General features: G+C 41.8%; 1 long non-coding RNA gene across 1 annotated transcript in view; it reads left to right on the top strand.

Annotated features, from left to right (window-relative positions):
• The window catches only part of LOC141422354 (uncharacterized), a 46867-nt gene extending 32677 nt beyond the window's left edge, over positions 1–14190 (top strand). Inside the window, exons 2-4 of the long non-coding RNA XR_012446903.1 lie at positions 5351–5561; positions 12327–12527; positions 13796–14190. This is a non-coding gene — a long non-coding RNA (uncharacterized lncRNA). The remainder of the gene's footprint in view (positions 1–5350; positions 5562–12326; positions 12528–13795) is intronic.
• Positions 14191–15752: the final 1562 nt, after the last annotated feature.

A 15752-nucleotide genomic window follows, 5' to 3' on the forward strand; every position in this document is an offset into this window, starting at 1 on the left:
TATTTGAACTTGTGTACACTTGATTCCATAAGGTTATTTTAGTAGTTTTCATATCTCAATTAGCTGGGTAGTCTTTTTTTATGGAACTCTTAGGAAAAGGTCCCTAAAGAATACACTGTACAGTATTTTTCTGAAACAGAAGAATGTGTCTGCAATTGCATTCATTCTACGCTGAGCTGAGTTCTGGGGGAGGCCTAAGTGGAGGCCATAAGGGAGCCTTTGCCTAGAGTGGCTTTGGAGGAAAGAGGCTGAGGATTGTTGTGACAGGCACAGCCCAATAAGGACTAGGCAGGTCATTTTCCTATGCAAAGACATTACGTGAGGAGTGTCCAGAATAAGGCTGCTTGCAGAAATTTGTGGCTGGAGCTGCTGAGGAAGAGGGAGGATGTGCTCACTCCCCACAGGTAGGTCAGGTAAGCATGGGACAGAGACAGTGAAGGGACTGCTAAGTTAGGAGCACTTTCCAAAGGGGCCAGGCAGGCAGAACTAAGCTATCTTGCACCGTCTTTGGAAGTACAGCATCCAAAAGATGCTACACAGCAGAAGTTGAATCTCATTTAATGGTTAGGGTGGTGGCATGGCAAGGGAGGGTATCCACTTGAATACTATCTGGCAAGGTGATTTTGTGGCAGCTCATGTTTTCTTATCTTGGTTGATCTATCTTCAATCTTAGAGAGCAGTTGATATAGACTCTGACACCCAGAATGGCTTTTGGGGAAGTGATGTCCTTTACAGAATGCTGCTCAAATAAGGCCACATAGGTTTAAATGTGCTTCTAATAGCTGTAATCCCAGCTACTCAGGAGGCCGAGATAGGAGAATTGCAACCTGATGCCAGCCCTGGCAACAAAGTTTGTGAGATAAACAAACCAAGCACAGTGGTATGCACTTGTAATCCAGCTATGCAGGAGGCATAGGTTGGAAGATCATGGTCCAAGACCAGCCCAAGCAAAAAGAGGGAGACCCTGTTTAAAAAATAATTAAAGCAAAAATGGTAGGAGGGGTGGCTCAGGTGGGTAGAGAACCTGCCTAGCAAGCATAAAGCCCTGAGTTCAAACCCCAGTACCACCTCCCCGCCAAAAAAAAGTGCTTCTAAGTAAATATGTCTAATAGAGTCCCTGATTTATCTGTTGCAAAACAGCAAATCTGGCTATTGGGAGCCATGTACCATTCAAGCCTTAAACCTGAGGTCTGGAATGGGGAAGCAAATGTCTAAGTTTCTCCTTAAAGGCTAGTGCTTGGGAAAGTCGCCTTCTAGAGTGGTCTCTGGAGAGGACAATTCCCTGTTAGCTCAGGAAGACCCTTCGGGGGCAGTTCCCAGCTGCCTGCTTCTGGGAGACTGCCACTGAGTCCCTGCAGGTGGGACACCAGCTACCAGGCAAGGAACTAAAATTTAGGTCTGGGAGCTCTGGAGTGGGAATATCATTGGCTGAGCTGGGCTGGCCACCCTGCAGCTCAGGCAGCCTTGGCACAAACCAGGAGTGAGGCCTTGCTGCCACCAGCTTGTGGGGTCTGGGTAGGGGCATAATACATGTGCCAGAGCTTGTATCTAGAGTCACACTGCACATGGTACCCCCAACCACCCTCTGTGGACAAGGCAAATTCCCAGATCCTCACCAGCCCATCTCTACAGTGTGCAGGCTTACAGAAGTGGAAACAAGTCTCCCAAACAGCTCCAAATTGTGGACAGCAACGCCTCCCTGGTTCAGGACATTTTCTAAACATAAACATATTTGCTTGTAGACCATTAAGTTGGAAACATCTTGACGTATCCATTTTTCTTGATATTTCATACATGCTGCTTTCCAGCAGTTATTAATAGGGTTTCTGTGGGATGTGGCACTTGGGTCCCCAGTCTTCAGGGATGTGGCACGAATTAGCTTCCCCGCCCTGATCTTGTCAGGGTTTCCTTCTGCCCTCTTTGGCTGAGCTTGCCTAAAATTTACATCTTTCCTCCCAATAATGAGGTTCCACAGAGCTGACCATTCAAATTAATAAGCATCCCAGCCCTCCATAGACCAGAGTCTCTCCACACACCACGAATTTCTGATAGGAGAGATAAAAATAGAAGGGTAGAATTAGATTTCTTAATTTTCATTTCGTATGACCTGGTTTGAGTGAATACCAAAACCAAATGGGGAAACAAGTTTGACTACGTATTTGCTTTTTCTATGTTTTAGCCTTTATCTGATTTTACAAGCTTATTTTTAGAAGGGGACATTTCTTCTACAGTATGCATAATTCTTTGAAAGATGAGAGATTCAAGAGCATAGTTCTTTTCCTAAGGAGAGAAGGGAAAAGGGAACACTAAATCACATCATCACAGAATCATAGTCCTAGAAAGGAACTTAAATTCAGTGGCCTTTCTGAATTGATTGTGAATATATAAACAGATCACATTTCATCAGGATGGATCCTGTACTAGAACAGCATTTTGTAGAAAGTGATGGGCATGTGCCCAGCATCAGATAGAGTATTTAACTGCTTAGATGGACTTACAGTAGACCTTAGGCTCCTCAGATAGGCAAATGGAACTTACAATGACCCACATTTTTCTTTTTGTGGTACTGAGGATTGGACTCAGGACCTCATGCCTGCTAGGCAGGTTCTCTACTGCTTGAGTCACACCACCAGCTCTTTTTGCTGTACTTTTCAGGTAGGTTCTCAAGTTTTTGTCCAGGGCTGGCCTCACACCTCAATCCTCCTACCTATGCCTCCTGCATAGCTGGAATCACAGGCATGAAACACTATGTCCTGATAGTTTGTTGAGATGGAGTCTCACTAGCTTTTTTCCTGGGCTGGTCTTGAACCATGGTCCTTCCTATCTCTGTCTACTGCATAGCTGGGATTCACTTTTACACTCTTTACTCCTCCTTCTTATCTACTGCTTGTGTTTGCTCACAAAGGTCTATCAGCCTGGTTTATTTCTTTACAAGCCATCTCCAGCCTTGGAAAATGAGAGAAACTATTCAGAAAGGAAGTCCTTGTGAAAGGTGAATTATAACCTCTGAACTTGGTCTTGACCTGCCTTTCCAATTTGTTAGTACCTAATCTCATTCCTGATCTCTATCTCCAGCTCTGCCTTTTCCCCCTAATGTCCCATTTGCTCTATCTTTGGGCTCTTAGTCAGTCTTTCTTTTCTATTTTTTTTAGCTGTATCCTTCTCCTCAGCTAATCTCCATGAGCTGGCAAATAGGTAAAGGTGTTTTCTTTGGTTTATTCCAAGGCATCAACCTCATCTGTGCTCTTGTGAGCAGAAAATATTTTGAAACTGTGCCCAGGGACCCAGCTGCTAAGACCCAAATAGCCATTTTTACCTTCCCAAAGCCTCTCCTCCTTCCTTGGAGTACACAGTGTGTTCTCAGTAAGTGCTTGAGTGAGTGATGGAACGTCTAATGAAAGATAAGGGAGAGGGGAAATGTAAGTTTAGAGAACTATCCATTCTTTAGTTCACCCTGGCTGACTTTCAGGTATAGCTCCCTAACGTAAGATAACAAAAAAAAATCTTGATTTTGCAGACAATAGAAACATTATTTTTTAAAAAGTCGAACTGAAAATAGAATAGTGATTACTAAGGATTGCATGGAGCGCAGGGGGAGAGGCCGTGGGGTGGAAGAAGGGTGATCACTGCATGCTGTATGCAGGTATGGAAATACCACCATGAGTCCCATTAAAATGCACAATTAATATGTGTTAATAAAGATAGGCTTTTAAAAATGTTATTTTGAAAATGAAACACGTGAATGTAGGGAGCAGAGGAAAGTTGTAGTTCTCAGACACTCGTTCACTGGTTCTTAGCTTCCATTTGCTGGGCATGCATCATCAGCCTGTAGCTGGAAGATTCATTTGTACCTAAGGAGCTGAGGGCTTCTTACCAAGGCCAAAGAGGAGTGCAGTTGTTAGAACAGCCAGATCCGGGCCCCATACCAGTCCTAGGCAAAGGCTGCCTGCTTGCTAGAATGCTAGAGGGAAAAGGAAGGAGGCAGTGCTTTATATCTTCCTGCTTTCCTTTGCTTCTGATTGTTCCCGACTCTGTGTCTTAATCTTTGCTATAACTGAATACCACAGAGTAACTTATAGAGAAGAAAGGTTTATTCTGTTTGTGGTTCTGAAGGCTGGGAAGTACAAGATTGGATGAGTAATGAGGTTCTTCTCACTGGTGGGAACTCTCTAGAGTCCCGAGGGGATGAAAGGCATGACAAGGGAAGGCAGAGCATCTTAGCATCTTAGTCTCTCCTTTTCTTGGAAAGTCACAGTCAGGTTTGATTTACAGACCCACCCTTATGGCCTCATTTAACCTTAATTAGTTTTCAAAGGCCCACCTCCAAATACCATAGTAGAATTAAGGGCCCAACAAAATCGTAGCTAGTTTTATGATTTTTTTCTCTTCTCCTTTCTTTTCTTCCTTCCTTCCTTCCCTCCCTCTTTCCTTCCTTCCTTCTTTCTTTGTTTGTAATATGGGGTAGGGACTCAGGGTCTCACATGTGCTAGGCAGGTGCTTTACCACTTGAGCAGCTCCTCCAGCCCCAAGTTTTATTATATTCAATTTCTAAGAACGTAAGACATAGCACTTTAGTGACCAAGAAATCTGCATAAACTTTAGGCAGCCTTTTGAAGTGAAAAGCTGTAATGCCTCTTCCCTGTTCAGGACATTTGGCTCCCAGACATGTGTCTTATAACATGAATAAGGGTGGTGAAACTTGTCACCCTGGGCACCACCAAGCTGCCAAATGCTTTAAAATACTATCTGATATAGCAGTTCCAGAGATTGTCTGTTCATTTGTCTGTGGACAGCATCTAAACAATTAAGCAGAGCCTGTACTTCACTAAGACTTGCAAGTACATAAAAAGTCATGAAATTCTGCATAAGAAACTGCTCTTCAAAGACCTCACTCTGCTTTGGAAACCACAGAAGGAAACAGGAGACATTCACTGTATTTAGTGAGCGTGGTTTGAGAAACCTTTAGGTCACGAGATCATTAGCATTTCCCTTCCTCAAGTTACCTTCATGGACTTACAATTATGTATAGTCCTTAGAAATTCTGTTTGTGTTGTTTTTGTCCTTGTTTTTAATAAAATTGTACTTGAAGAAATTGCTATTACCCCACTTTCAGATTCAAACTTCCTCTTAGAATTCAAGGCCTACTCAGCCTCTACTGAGTAGAAACACGGCTTCATGTTTGCCTTATCTTTGTTTTTCAGAGCCCGAAGTTCAGAGCCAAATTGGATTCAGTCACAGTAACCACTGAGAACTCATAATACTAACCCTATGCATAGCTTCTTGCTCTGGCCTGATGGTTTCTCTTTCATTAACCTTGTAATGTTTGTCTTTGTTTTGATTTTCCTGAAAGAGGAAATGACTCAAAAGACTTCACATGGATTGTTCTCTATATTATGCCTCCTGATTGTGCTGCTGGGATGGATCAGATGCTGGCATTGTCACCCTTGCTACACTCAACCTTCCTTGGAACCTCAGCTCACGATGCTCAGGACTCAGTTCCCTACATTGCACGTCTCATTTGGCAAACTGTAACCACATAGGAACCAACTTTCCAATTTGGGGTAAGTACCCAGGAAATAAAATCAATAACATTAAAATGTTCTATTTTAAATTGCTAGATTACAAATAACCCCATAACAAGTAGAAAAAAATCTAAAATGAGCTAGTTATTATACCATTTCTTCCTTTCTTCATAATTATCTCAACAAATTGCAGAGTCCTTACAAACCCAATGTTATAGCTGCCACCACACTAAGAATCATTCAAGAAAATGTAAAATTTTAAATCTTTATATATAAAAAAAGAACTCTGTGGCCAGAACAACTTATCACTGTTTAAGGCCAATGCAAACCAGAATTTTAAAATGTCTACCATTTCAACTGTATTAAACCACTAACACAAAGAGTTCTAACTTGGAATTGGATATCCCACCAAGGATCTGTGGATTTCAGATACTGCTCTGAAGAAGAATGAGGTCTCATCGTTGTAGTCTCTCTCCTTCCTTCTTCAGGTGTGATCCAGGGGCACACTAACAGTTCCCACACAGGTACACTTTTCCTTTACATGCTTCTCTTTACTTGGGCAGGAAAAGAACAGCTGCATGTGGCAGTTTTGTGTAAAAGATTTCCTGATCCACCCTCAGCTTTTCATCTGCTCTTCAGGAGGGAGCTGGGAGCTGGAAACAGCAGGTTTCCTAATCCATTAAGGACCAAGTGCTCCTATTAGGGTTATTTTCTCCTTGGTGGCATAGACATGCTTATTAGCAATTATTTCTACCTTAAGGAATGTGTGATTCCATCCATTTCTTACTCAGTTTTCAGTAGCCCTCTGTGTGAATCAGGGGTGAGCTAGCTATCCCTAGCAAGTATCCCCCACATGTCAGCCTCTCAAAGGACTAACATGCTTCTTTCTCACCCAAGGTGAAGGTCAATGTCCAGTGGGGTCTGGGGGGTGGGGTAGCTCTGGGGATGTTTCCTGACTGCTCCCTTACTGCTTTAAAGTCCTTGGAATCCTCTCCATGTCATTGAACATTGTGTTTCTGAGTCAGGCCTTTTAGGGGCACCTTTTGTTCTGCCCCTAAAAGCTCCTAGTCAGTCATGTGGATACATCTGTCTGCATAGAAGGCAGGATGTGGTCTGACTGTGTGCCCAGCACTGGGGCTTAGGGAGCACATAGCAGTCTTCCTGTTACATTCATTGGCTCAGATTTTCCATCTTTGTTATATTAGTGTCGTTTAGTGAATGGATGATTTGCAAGGAGTTTATCCCAGGAAGGAGCAAGCTGCTCACTTTGGATCTTTGATTCTGTTTTACCCAGGTTTCCAAAGTCTCTGCCACGCCTTGTGATGCTCTTAGGGTTTTGTTTCTCACGCATCATTTCATGACTAGGTTCAAATGGTCTTCATCAGAGGCACAACTCATGAGTCTCCTAGGGCTCGAGGAGGTAAGGTGATGGAATGTAGAGAGGTGCACATCAGGAAAAGTGAATTGTGGAGGCTGTGCCCAAAACAGGGAAGCCATGTCGCACCTTGAATGGAAAGGAGACAGGGTTTTGAGGTGCCTGCCCACTGTACACACTCAAGAAAGAATATGTGCCAGGCTTGTAAGGGTGTCCACTTGATCAAGGATGCAGACACCCAGCTCTTCATGTGAGATGTCTTCATTTGTAAATGTTGGAAATTAATTAAAAGAACTTTATCCCTTAGAGAGGCCATGCAAAACACATCGGAGGGCCAGATTCCATTGATAGGCTGCCAGTTTGCAAACTGGATTTTACCTTTCTTGCCCTGGTAAACTAAGAAAGATTCAGAAGAAATCAGAGCAGTGAGCCCCAGTCCTATATAAGGAAGGGAAGGATGCCTCTGCTTCCTCAAAGGCTTTGTTTTGGAAGTTCAAAGGCATTCATCTCTGCAAGGTTATTAAGATTCAGAATTCTACATAGTGAGCATTCTGTTATTTCTTTGCAAATGTTACAAATACCAGATAACTGTGACAAAGTCAAAGTTTTCTTTGCATGGACAAAAATGAAAAGGGGATGGTTAGATCAAACTTTAATACTGCTTTGTAGGAAACTGATGTCTAGTAAGGGCAAAGTGGCTGACCTTGTTCTAAAACCTAAGATTCTCTGACAACACCTTATTATAATAAAGAGCATGGTCTCTAGAAAGAAGGGCCAGTGCCCAAATTCTGAATCTGTCATTTGCTAAGCTGAGTGACCTTGGGAAAGGTGACTAGTCTTGGCTCTGATTTCCTATTGTACCATTATGTGCACGTGTGCTCACATTTTGTCTGTAATGAATTTGAAGTATTTTCCAGTGTCTGATAGAAATACAAAATTTATAATGCTTTGTTTCTAAAGTCTTTATTAAGAAGTAGTGAAGAACTGAAGGGGAGAAGGATGGAAAAAGAAAGAGGTATGGTCAAAAATATAATGAAAAATATTATCTTAGGAAAACACAAAGTAGAGCACAGAAAAGATAATGAGCAGAAATGGAAAGGAGGATATCCTCAGTTAGTATTTTCCATCAGTGATTTGAGTGGGCCTTCAGTGGAGGGAAAGAGTCCCCTCTTCTCTAAGACAGAAAACCAAATCCCAACAGCATTCCTTAGGGATCAGATGATCCAGGAATTCCTTTCTGAGTAGGAAGCTGGAGTAGATTACTCAATGACCTCAGGCAACTCTGAGATTCTAGGACCACTGGGATAGAATTTGCAGAGGCAAAAGATTGTTACCACCTAAAATCACTTTCAAATTATAAGGATATAGAAAAATGGTCAAATTAGCACATAGATCCCCAGGAGAAAGAATGGGAATTAAGAGAGGGCTAACAGCAGATAGGCATTAATAGGAACTTGATGTTGAGACCCCAAATCTTTATAAATCATAGGAACAGAAGAATAGTGTGTGTGCATGTGTGTGTGCATGTATGTGTGTGTGTGTGTGCGTGTGTGTGTGTGTGGGAGGTGGATTCTAGAGGTCCCTGCTATATATAGATACTCTTCACTGGAGAGCTCACCTTTGTGCCCTTGCTAGCATGTCTCTTCTTGTCTTGCAGCCACATCTGTTATCCCCACGTATTGTCCAGGGATCTGGTTTCCAGCCTAAGACACACATTCAGTGTCAGTAACACATGCAGCATTATCTGAATGAGTGTGCTTTAAGTGATTGTGTCTTTATTCACTTGCTAGCTCTTGCCTTTACACATCATTTATCACAAACAGAAGTTTTGCCTATCTCTTTTCTTTTTTTAAATTCTTTCTTTCCTTTTGTTTTTTTTCTCTTTTTTTTTTGAGAAAGGGTCTTGGTCTTGAACTGGTGATCTTCCTTGCCTCTGCTTCCAGAGTGCTGGGATTGCAGGCATGCACCACCACATCCAGCAGTGTTACACATTTCTTATGGAAAGGTTTCATTTTATTAATTTCCTCAGTACAGTTTTAAGTTTCCCTTTTCTAAGACTTTGGTCCATACTCAATTATGTACAGTAAAGTTGAGACAGCTAGAAATAAGGAAAGATTAGGACTCTTAAACACATATAACTTAACATAATGTATTTCAGATTGAACATTTTCTCTCTCTCTCTCTCTCCCTCTCAATCACAAAAAAACCCCAACAAGCCAGTTACCAGGGCTCCTTTCTAATTGCAAATATGCACAGGGCGATCCATCACCTTAGACCAGAGGCCACCCAAATCCCTCCCCACTCACCTGTTCTTGACAGTCAGGAACCATCCAAATCTTATCCCGCCCGTAGGTTAATGAGGTTCAGAGCACCTTGCAACAAGGAGCCTTCCCTTCCTCCCGTTGCCCTCGCATTGCTTTTTGTGATGCCTTCCCCTTACCTTTACTGACCTCTGTTACCTCCTTACTCCATCCGCATGTCCTGCCTAGGTGCTTCCATGCCAGACACAAAGAATTTGGAAATCTTCTGACCAGAATCCTACAATTTGTTGTTTCGACTAGCAACTTTCCAGGGGAAATCATTAGAGATTTTTTTTTCAATTTCCTAAACCTTATTATTTTTATCTAAACAGTTTTTTAAAGTATATTTGAAACAACATAGGCCTGGACCATAATGTCATGAACTATTAATACATGAAATGTAAGTCATTAACTGTGGTTTATTTAATTAATTTTTCTCAACATGTATTAGTTATACATATTATGGGTTCAGTGTATATTTTAATACATTTCTACAGTGTGCGCTGATCAAATCCAGCCTCCCGTCATCCCAGCCTCCCATCTAGTAATCACTATTCTACATTGGAATTCATTTTTTTTTCTTTTTTTTGTTTTAGCTACCACAAATGAGAGAGAACACTAGCACTTGTCTTTCTGTGCCTGGCTTATTTTACCTAACATAAAGTCCTCTGGTTTCATTAATTTTGCAGCAACTGACTATTTCATTGTGTGTGTGTGTGTGTGTGTGTGTGTGTGTGTGTGTGTGTGTGCATTTCATTATCCATTCATCGTTGATAGGCTGAGTACTATCTCAACTGTTGTGAAGAGTGCCACAATAAACATGGATGTGTCCCAGGTTCATTGCAGCACTAGTCACAATAGCCAAGTTTTGGAAGCAGCCCAGATGCCCCATGACTGACGAATGGATTAAGAAAATGTGGTGTATAGACACAATGGAGTTTTATTCAGCCATAAAGAAGAATGGAATTATGATGTTTGCAGGTAAATGGATGGGACTAGAGAACATCATGTTAAGCAAAGTAAGCCAGGTTCAAAAGGTCAAAGGTCCCATGTTTTCCCCATATGTGGAAGCTAGACCTAAAGTTAAATGTGTATATAAATACATATATGATCCTCTATCTATCTATCTATCTATAGTGAGAGAAAAAAAATTAGTGAGTCTGTCTGAGGGGATTATGGGAGGCAGGAGAGGGAAAGGAAATGTTAGAGAATGAAAAATACTGAAACATTGCATCTATCTTTGAATATAATGTGAAGCACCATAAGCTGCTGAATATTAGGGAGTGTGGTGATCGAGAAAGAGTAAGTAATGGGGGAGTTAATTTGATTAAAGCATGATGTATTCAGGCCTGAAGTACCAAGGCAAATCCCCCTTGGACTATCAATATACACTTTAAAAATGAAGGACAAGAGGGTAAAATAGGTCTTTTCTGGGGCTGGTATTTGCGGGAGGTGACTGGGTATAAGGAAAGGGTGAATGAGGATGAATACAGTGGATTTATTTCGTATTCATATATGAAAATAGAAGAATGAAACCTGCCAAAATTGAAGGAGGTGAAGGGAATGAGGGAGAATGATGGAAGGGGTAACTCTACGGTACATTCTAAGCACATGCAAATGTCACAATCCCCCTGTTCACAATCCCCCTGTTCAACTATTATATGCTAATAAAACTTTTTCAAAAATAAACATGGATGTGCAGGTCTCTCTTTGGGTTGCTGATCTCATCCTTTGGCTATATACCCAGAAGTAGAAAAGCTGGATCCCATGATAGACCTATTGCTAGTTTTTTGAGGGTCCTCCACACTGTTCTCCTTAATGGTTGTACTAATTTATATTCCCACCAATAGTGTAGACTGTTTTTAGAGAAGTTTTCAGTTCATAGCAAAATTTCAAGGAAAAGATTGTCAGGAAGGGCAAGGTACAGAGATATCCCATATACTCCCTGCCTTCACACAGGTACAGCTCTGTCATCTTCATCCTGCACCAAAGTAGTGCACGTGTGCCAATTGATAACCTACATGGACACATCCTTGTCACCCAAATCCAATGCTACATTAGGGTTCATTCTTGGGGTCCAACACCCTGTTCTTTTGGCCAAATGTACAAGGTCATGGGCCTACCATTCTAGTAGCCTAGATGGTCTTTCACTGCCCCAGAAATCCCACTTGCTCCACGTGGTCATCCATCTCTCCCCTAATCCTTGGTAACCACAGATCTGTTACCTGCTCCATACTCTCTCCAGTTCTAAATGTCATACAGGGAAGGTTGCTCGGTGGGAGGGTACCTGCCTAGCGTGTGCAAGGTCCTGGGTTCAATCCCCAAGACCACAGATAAGTACGCCTTTTCAGAGTGGCTTCTTTCACTTAAAACTATGCATTAAAATTTTCTCTAGGTATGTGTGGTTTAAAAGCTCATTTCTAATACTGAATAACATTCCATGTTTGCATGTACCCATTTGTCCATTTATCTAAAAACATTTTGGTTATTTTCAAGTTTTTGCAATGATTAAAATGTAAATTGTCACTTGTAGTTTAATTAATCTAACTTCTACTTTCTATAAATAAAGAGAAATGGTTTAACTATATTTGTGGAGGCTTTGAAACTGTCTAAGTTTCATTAGATAAGAATACAGATTTCTGGTAAATATATAAGAACCTTGTAACAACAAAGCATTTATCTTACAACCTTCTACAGAGTAAAAGACAAGACAAACAAATAAAACAAACCCAGGAATTTCCCTGAACCTAGCATGTTTGGAGCTGAATCTCACCGAGTTTTATCTTTTTTCCTGATATTTTATTGTCTTCCTATTTTCAAGGCACTGGATAGAGCCAAAAAAAAAAAATCAGATTAATTAGAACTGAAGGTAAATCTTAAATTCCATAGCAATATGCAAATTTGTAGGTAAACTCTTTCCAAAGCAACAGACCAGTGTAAAATGTCAAAGAATCAGTTGAAATGAAATTCATTTCCTTTGGGCCATTGACGTTGACAAGAGCAAAACTGTGTTTATTAGTGCCCAAGGTGAGGCTCTGCCTTTGGTTCCACTGGGACAAGGGAAGTCGTCTGGGGAGGGACTCTTCCAAAATACCTATGGTCCCCACACAAATTTGAATTCCATTTTAGTTGTCATTTTGGATGAAGAAGCCAAAGGGACAAAACCAGGAACTGCACATACCCCAATACCAAACCACCACCCAACACAGAGCAAAACGTCTACAGAAACATATTAAATATGTAATCCTAGTGTCTGGAAGGCGGAGGCAGGAAGATGAGAGTTCAAGACCAGCCTGAGCTGCATATGGAGAGCCTGTCTCAAAACATAAGGTGTGTGTGTGCGGGGGGGGGGGGGGGGGGGAGGGGGGATGGTTACCAAGGGAACTACAGGACAATGAGGACCAGACAAAACCCCAGTTGATAAAAGGGTGTATGCTACTTATGCCCGGTAGGTACATGGTCAAATCCCCAACACATGTGGGGAAACACAAGCTCAGGAATGAATGGCACAGGAATCTTACCCACAGATCACAGGATGCAATGACAACTTTTCTGAATTCCCATTGGAGTAGTAAAAGAGAAAGCAGTGAAACTTTCACTTTATAGGAAATTCCTCCTGTGTAAGAATTCTCCCTAAAAGCAAACAGTAGAAGAGCATGTAGAAGTACTCGCCACAAACGAGAAGGCCTGAGATTTTAACATGCCTTCCTGATGGCATTTGATTTGGGAATGCCCGAACTGCACTTGGTGTTGGTTTCTGGCTTATGTCTGACCATGGGTGTGGTCAACAAAGAATGTCTGTCACTTATGTTTAGCCCAATAAAAAAAAAATAGCAGCTTAAAAATGTTAACATTATTTGAATATCTGAACTCCAAAAGAAGAGAGATTTCATATAAATTCAAGCAATTATCACAATATCTAATTTTAATTTTGATTGCTTAAAGTAACATTTTCCCACATTTTTATTACACATATTAATTATACAATGTGGGGAACCCATCGTGTTTAAATTAATATTCAAGTTACATATACTTCGAAAGCTCTTACAAATGGGTCTTGGGTACTGACTCTGCATTAGGCAGGACAGCCTGGCAACTCTTCCACTTGTTTTTTTGTTTTTTGGTGGCCCTGGGGTTTGAACTCAGGGCCTCACGCTTGCTAGGCAGGCACTCTACCACTTGAGCCACTCTGCCGGCCCTGTTTTGTGATGGGTGTTTTTGAGATAGGGTGTCATGAAATATGTGTCTGGGCTGGCCTTGAACCATGATCTTCTTGATCTCTGCCTCCTGAGTAGCCAAGATTACAGGCATGAGCCACTGGCCACCAGTGAACACCCCTGCTTTTAACCAAGTTTCTAGTTCTAAGAAAGTTATGTACTCCAGTAGACCACACTGCTGGGAGGCAGAAATGGTGCAATGGTCTGCTAGGCCAACCCCTGTGGAGGGGACAGATGTTCTAGCCAAATCGCCTTCAGTCTGCTGCAGTGAAAGAGTGGCTAAGACACAGGGAAGTGGCTTCAAAGAAAATTGCCTGTCATCCCTTCTTTATGCATTCACTCATCCATTCCTTTATTTCTTCATGTCAACCTTTTGTTTAGATCTGCACGCACAATTCTGAAGAGGAAGAAGAAAGGAAAAGAAGACTATTAGAATAAGCCTCCTTGGCAATTGTGAATAATTAGTGAGCATTTGTCATGTGACAAGGACTGTGCTGCATGTACTCTCTACTGGGTGCATTACCTCCTTGAATCCTCTCAATTCCTTGAAGCAGATACTATTGTTTATTCCCACTTTGCAGATGAGAAAGTTGAGGTTCATTCAGGGTAAGTAATTAATGGGCTGGTAAGTGGCTGGCTTTGTTCTAGATTTCAGAGGCAGCATAGAGAGTTTGGTCACTAGGAGCAATGGCCAGGGCTCTGGCACTGCATGTGACACTGTCTGTGTGACCTTGGGAAAGAGAACTGACCTCTGCTCCAATTTCTATTGTACTGAAGATGAGCTGTGTCAGTATATGTAAAATACTGACAATTCTGTGTGGCTCGGTGTGCCCTACAAGGTCTATTTTACTGTCCCAAAGCCTAGATTCCTAACTTCCTCTTCCTGACTTCATGCAGCTTGGGGTCCAGCAGAATCAAGAGCAGCAGGCACCCACTGCTGTGAGGTGTGTGCTCAGGGCTCAGACAGGACACGTGTAGGATGCTAAGGGGACATGCTGATAGAGTCCCAAATCCAGACTCGGAGGTTCAGAAAATCTTCCTAGAGGAAGTGGCACCTGAGCAGACAGATCTGGATGAGAAGGAAGAGGAGTGAGAGGCCAAGGGATTACGGAGTTGGAGTGTGTGCTCAGGAAAGGCTATTAGCAAGCAAGAGGCACTGAGTCAAAAACCCACAATGGCAAAAATAAAAGGAAGGCTATCTGTTTCTAAGAAACCTTAATTTTTTAAAAAATTAATTCGGGGAAGTATTACAAGTATTTGCTAATGTTTTCCTGATGATGGAAGCAAGAAAACATGCACTTGACAAATAATATTTGTTGAGTAATATTTACGGATAGATGCTTGCAGGATTTGGAATTGACATTTCAAATATAAAGAATTTCAAAAGCACTTTTGATAACTGTGGACTGACATTCAACATTGCTGGGCTTAGTGTCTCATTTCAGAATATATACAGAAATGGCAATGTTCCCCTCCCCTGTAGCCTGCTAATGCCTTTTCTCCTTCTGTCTTTGTTCGTTGTGTTCCCTCTGCCATGTACCCAGTGCCTGCTCATATTTGGAATGAGAACCAGTTTTAAACCTCTTTGTCCTTTCAGTGTGTCTATCAGCCTCCAGGATGCCCCACTGGGGAGAAAAGGCAGCATAAAGAAGAAAGAAGGTAGACTCAGAAAAATACCCCACTGTCTAGTTTTTCTCTAGACATTGATTTGTTTCGTCAGTCCTGAGGTTTGAATTCAGAGCCTCACAATTGTTAGGTGGGTGATCTACCACACTTCCAGGCCTTTTTGCTTTTAGTTATTTTTCAGATAGGGTCTCACTTTTGCCCAGGGATAGCCTGGACAGCAATCCTCCTACCTGTTCCTCCCAGGTAGCTCAAATTACAAGCAGGCACTACCACAACCCAGATTGTTGGTTGAAATGGGGTCTTGTTAACTTTTGCATGAGTTGGCCTTGATCCATGATTCTTTTCATCCCTGCCTCCCAAGTAACTGGGATTACAGGTATGCACTACCACACCCAGATCTTCTTTAGTACATTCTAACATCCATAAAGCTCTCTCAGCACACTTGCCTGCTCTGGATGACAGGGGCTGCTGTTTCCACTCGTCATTCTATTACCTTCTATAAAAGTGCCTCCATATTTAGAATGTATTCATCCAAACAAAATTAATAGTAGGATTTCAGTTGTGTCTGTTATGAGTTCCTAGATACAAAAAACCAGGTTAGAGAAACCCTTTTAGCAAGATTGGCTCCTCTGCCTTTTCACTTCACCCAGAGTAATGCAATCCATACAAAAGCAAAGTGAGAAAGATCATGCTTTTGCTAGCAACCAGCAAG

Source organism: Castor canadensis, chromosome 4 (assembly GCF_047511655.1).
Source record: "Castor canadensis chromosome 4, mCasCan1.hap1v2, whole genome shotgun sequence".
Taxonomy (NCBI): Eukaryota; Metazoa; Chordata; class Mammalia; order Rodentia; family Castoridae; genus Castor; species Castor canadensis.